Raw genomic sequence first — 5,971 nt, forward strand, 5'->3', positions numbered from 1 at the left:
CTCTGGTACACTGGTATGTGTTTTCCTAATGTAGAGAGCATTGATTAATTCATAAACTACACACTGAGTCTAGATCCTGACCAAATCCTTTTTTGTTGATCAAATGTTTTTCAAAAATGTAATACACATTTAAAAAAATACAATGTACAATCACAACCAATACAACACAAATTACAAAAAATTCAGAAAAAACAAACAATAACAACAATCAGACAAGAGGACAAAACTATGGAAAAATAAACCCTCCCACCCCCAGATCTGGACCATCCTTGTATTGCTCATTCAATCTATTATAGCATGTTAACACACATGGTACTTACTTTATTTGTACAGATCTACATGGGAGAGGATGGCACGATGCAGAGCGCTGTCTGTGGTTGTGCACGGGGGATGTACAAATGCAGCCACGCTGCAGCATTGGCAATATTTGCCATGTGGCAGATCAGCTCCACATAAGTTGAGTGCCAGTAGAGGAAGCCTGGCACTTCAAAAGTAGTCCAGCCGGTGTCTCAACTCTACCAACAGCAAGAGGAGACATACAACCCACTGGCCAGAGACATCGCCACTGAGGAAGTAGACTGGTTCAGGTCTGCACTGAGGGGCGCAGCGTGGCATGGCATGGCTTTTGTCACCTGAGCCAGAGCTGCAGCCTCAACATCAGGTCATTTTCAACGTGCCGGAGATGGTGAAGGAGCATGGGGGTCGGGGGCTTGAGGCAATTATTGCCTCAATGCGACTGAGCAGAGACCAGCAAGCTGCCATCCAGACAGCCACCGTAGGACAGCAGACAAATCCTCAGTGGCAGTTACAAAGGCAGGGCAGGTTGACAGCCAGCAATTTTGGTGCTGTGCTGAGGTCGGGACTTTCATCCACTCCATGCGCGTCCCTCATGAAGAGGGTGCTTGGGGGGTACAATTTAGACGGAGTCATGGCTGTCAACTGGGGAGTTGTAAACGAGGTGTGTTTGGCCAGTGTGTTTGGCCTTTTAAGTTTGACACATATGTAGTGATAAATGCTTCACCTGACCACTGTTCCTAAATAAAAAAAGTGTTCTGCATCGTCAGTCATTTTTTCCAAATAATTACCAATATTTCACAAATTCTTCATGTCAACTTAAGAGCACAGCTGTATGTTGAGTGTCAGCTTTGCTTGGTTCATCTTACTGGGGGGCAGCTACATGGATGTCGGTGCAGTCCACAATCATTTTGCAGTTGAAGGCAGAATGAATTTATTATTGACTCAGAATGAAGCACAACTTCATGTCATACAATACATTGACTTTATTTGTAATTGTGTAAAAAAATATGAGCATTGATTAGCAAGCAGGACCTGCAGGAACAGAGAATGGTGATGGATGAAGCTGGGAAGAGAGAAGAATAAAGAAAACAGATCAACTTTATTATCGGATATTAAAAATTCAATTTCAAAACAAGTTGCCGCTCCTACAGTTTTCTAGTATGTAAAGATGATTTCACATGACCTATGCAAAATATCACACTCAATACATGTGTCTCTCTGGGGGGTACATTGTGCCTTTGATGTATATAAATAATATACCATAACCAAATACTATTACGTACAGTGGAAATCAGGTTGCCAGAGCAGGTCAGTCCAGTGTGCATGTTCCTCAGGGTCTCAGCAGTTACAGGTGAGGTAAAGAAAATAAAAGAGAAAAAGGTCAGTAACAACACTTTAAAGTAACAACACTGAATAATTATCTCTTTTAATAATTTTCTCTCAGTAATCACTCAAGTACTGTCTTTCCAACAAACAGATTGACTCACCCTCACTGTCATCACAATGACACATGTCCAGAAGAATGTCATGCAAAGCTCCCTGCCTGCCTGCCTTCCTTCGACTCTCCCTGAACTGCTTCCTTAGCACCCGGTGGAGGGCGCAGTAGGCTACTCTTCAAATGTTTCACGAAATACTTACCATGATGACTACTCTTACTGTTTAACATTTTGGTGTACTTCATGTAATAAAATAATAACTTCATGGTAAGGCTACTAAAAATGACAAGGCTAAGTAATGTAATGCTAACTAACGTGCTCGCTACTCGTCGCTACTAGCTAGGTAGCTAACTTGACTATGTTCCATGCACAACATGTATATTACCTATGATATTACCTGATATGTCTGATCCAGCGACCCCTGGTCCTTTCATAAGACGGGAAGCGATAGAACGAGCAAGTGGTATGATCACTTTTGTGATTACAACATGGTACAAAGCACACAGGCATCTTGTAAAAGTGAATTTATTGGAGCAATCTCTTATATTTATTGGAGGGAATAAATCAGTTATGAAATCTTCTTCTTCGCTTTAATTACGAGTCTCAACCACTTGGAGCATTATCGCCTGTGACATCACATGCGCGACCCAGAATGGGATTTGTAGTCTTTGTAGTCGCGTATTTTTCATAGTCTTATATTTCAACAGTTTTACGACAAAATGTGACTTTTTTGACATGGAAATGATTGTTTAAGATTGACAAACATCATATGTGTAGTTCGTGGCACAATTCAAACGGGATCAAAAGATACGTTTTCTCTCTCCATTAAATTCAATGTATAATTTTTCGCTTCCGGGGTCCCATGGACCGGAAGTAGATGGGCGTGACTTCGCCTCTCTATAGTGTGTAGTTACTACACAGTTACTACATTTGTAGTTCTGGGGACGAGGTGGGGGAGGGGGTGGACCCGTTCAAATCCAGTTTTGGAGCGTCTGCCGTGGTTCCATCCCATTTCAAAGTGCTGTTCGACGCTCGGCGTAACCCTCTGCGCACACTCAAACATCCAATCAGAGCTTGAGGACTATAACAAGGTTTGTCCATGGATGGGTTTGTCCAGCGCCATATAGATAGAAGAGTTACGACAGCGGAGGTCCAAAAACGGTTATCGTCACGTGGTTCATGTAGACGAGGATCGTTCCCCGGAAGTTCATGGCGGGCAATGTGAATGCATTGATAACAGGAGATAGAACTACGATTTTTGGTAATTATTAGTGAATAAAGGTTTTGATTTGCAATATTTATACAACAAATCGATATGTGTATGTATTTACATCAATATGTTTAAAAAAAAAATAGAATTTGATAATATTAATTGATAATATTAGGATTAGTGTGAACAACTAGTTTACATGTTAGGCTAACAGTGCCTTGGTTGAAGAGCCTGTTGCTGTTTATTTATTTATATTGTATGGTAGTCAGGAGCATCACTTTCTAATGTTTATTGATATATTTAGAGGGAGGGGATCTAAAGGAATGCTTCAAAATTCAGATTAGATTCATTTCTACCATTTTCTTAAATTCATGGTAGTTTCAGTAATCCCATGGTAATTGAGGACACAAGTTATCTAAATGACTAATGTCATCTTTATAGCTTTCAGAAAGAACAGGAGACCGACAGGTGACTATCAAAGGACGAGCAGCAGCAGCAGCAGCAGCAGCATGATGATGATGATGTTAAATGTGTTGTTTTAGGAACATCCATTGCAAATACATGGAATTCAATAAACATTGAATAGCATATCATGCAGTTTGTCTGTGCCTTTTCCTCCGTGTTGTCCTGGTTTGCTGTGCTGCCTCCTAGTCGCCACCATGGTTTGCTGTGCTGCCTGGGGATGCTCAAATCGCTCCGAGAAAGGAGTACGAATGTACGGCTTCCCCACTGACACAGAGCGGAGGAAAAAATGGCTGGCTCAAGTCAGCAGGAGCAATTTCACGACCAACAGCAAAAAAATATGTGAGGTTATTATATACAAACACTGCATTTGCACTTTTTCACAAAATGAAAACCACACCATTGGGAAAGCTTAATGTTTTGTTTAATACAAAAAAACCGGGAAAGGCTTGAAAAACACAGAGTTGAGACTCAGGGTGCAGGGTGAGGGTCTCAGTGCAGGTATTCAGGCTCCATTGAATCCCCCTCTGGTTCTTGTGCTGAAAGAGGGAGTAACAGACAGGAGAAAGGGTTATACATGTTAGGGCTGGGTCCAAAGTTCAGGACCTACAATGGCAGCGACCAGATGGATTCAGTCTTTTAACAAAGTTTAATAAAGGAAAAAAGGAGCAACTAAAAAACAATCCACAAAATGAAGGTGGATCTAGTTCACGCTGGTGGCGGCAGCAGGACTCAGGCTGGCTCGAGCAGACACTGGAAAAACAGAGGAAAAAACAAGGTTACTCTTCAACAAAAACAGCAAGAGAAAATCACACTAAGCTAGGCTACTACGACATTCAGCTCTACCGAGTGAGACGGAATTATCTGGCACTGGAGTGTGAACATGACCAGGGTTTTATGGAGGAGTTGATTAGATGAGTACAGGTGCTCCTCATTGTGAACCAGCTGAGCCTTCTAACGATCACCACACTGCACAGGAGAGAGAGAGAAGACAGAGGGGAGGGGGAGAAAGCAACACACCTAAACCATAACAATACACACCTATATAGCACACCTATTGGATGGGAAATTGCCTTGGGGAGATAAGGTGTGGTCTTTGTTCCCAACTGAAGTTATGGAACTTTATTATTTGTGAGTTTAACAAAGTATGACAAATGGCATCAGTAACAGATGTGATATGAATTTCTATAAAGTTGTCTCACATTCTTGGTCATATTTTATATACAGTATGTAATGAGTATAACATGTCCAGTAAGTATAAAGTGTTTCCTAATACTGTGTATTCAACCACTATGGTATAGTGGATGGTACTATGGTATGGTATCCAAGCTTAATCTGTTATCTGTAAACGTTCCCTAAATCTACTAATTTATGGATAATCCACTGACATCCTTTAATACACATGTTAATTTGAATCAGATGTAGGCCTACTGATAATATCCGCAATCTAAATCTTTAAACTTCTTCTTACCTTTAAAAGTCCGTCACCAACGGGCTATTATGCTGCAACTCTACAACTCTGTTAGCCTCTCAATCGCCGGGGAACGATTGAGAGGCTCCACGATCCGCCATTGCTGTAAAAAAGTGGTCCATTGGAGTGAACGGAGATGACGTAACTCTCAGTCTATATGGCGCTGGGTTTGTCAAGCGAAGCGGAGAGAATACTTCCTTCCGTGTGTAAAATTCTCTAAAGCAAATGAGCTGCTCCGACCCTCGGTCCTGACGGACTCCAACTTGTGTTTATTAATCAAACAAACAAATAAATACACACAAGGATACTTATGTGTTATTGTTGAGTAAATAACTGTGTGTGGTTTAGAAAATAATACAAAATTAGAAGGAAAAAACGATGAAACAATACAGATTTCAGTATTCTGAGCCCCACTCTCCCCATAACTGACGGCAACAAAAGTCCTCCATTATTCAATTAAAATAAAGAAGCAAAAACAATAAGTGTGGCTTGATATTGAGTAAGAAAAAGGTTGATAAACGCTGTGAGAATGGATCTGCGGAGAGCATTTCACCCCGATCCCAACGTGTCTATTACCAACGTTCAGGGAGCTCTATGCAAGTCGGTGACGGGGAGGGGCCCTGACCGTCCGTCAACATGTGACGGGTTGGGAGTGAGAACGTGTTGCTGTACAACAAATCACCTCTGGCTGGAAGAGAACTCTCTGCTCCATAGTTTCTCTCTTCACTGTACATTTGACATATTCAGTGTAATATGTAATATTCCATCTGTCACATTCTTATGTAAATATAACACCTTGCATATCTTGTTATTGCTCATTTATAAATTCAACATGTATATTTTCTTCTTTATTTCTTGTCTTTTTATTTGTATTGTATAATGCCATGTGTTTTAATGCTGCTGCAACACAAAGATTTCCCAAATTGGGATCAATAAAGTTCTATCTTATCTTAAACCAACAACCAGTGTTCCGGATGAGGATCATCTCTTTACGAACATATTCAAGTGCTAACCCATATTGTTACTTCTAAATGAATTTATTTCCAAACGCATTATAATGCAGTGTGATGTAAACAACAAAAAGTACCACAGACG

At 40.8% G+C, this 5,971-nt stretch overlaps 1 long non-coding RNA gene across 1 annotated transcript; it reads right to left on the reverse strand.

The window, feature by feature from the left end:
• Positions 1-3,812: 3,812 nt before the first annotated feature.
• On the reverse strand, positions 3,813-4,984 carry LOC307030552. Its single transcript, XR_013805686.1, has 2 exons — positions 4,252-4,984; positions 3,813-4,158 (listed from the first exon to the last, which is right to left on the reverse strand). It is a non-coding gene; the product is annotated as an uncharacterized lncRNA (long non-coding RNA).
• Between the last annotated feature and the right edge of the window lie 987 nt (positions 4,985-5,971).

This window comes from Notothenia rossii, assembly GCF_949606895.1.
Source record: "Notothenia rossii genome assembly, chromosome: 2".
In the NCBI taxonomy this organism is placed as follows: Eukaryota; Metazoa; Chordata; class Actinopteri; order Perciformes; family Nototheniidae; genus Notothenia; species Notothenia rossii.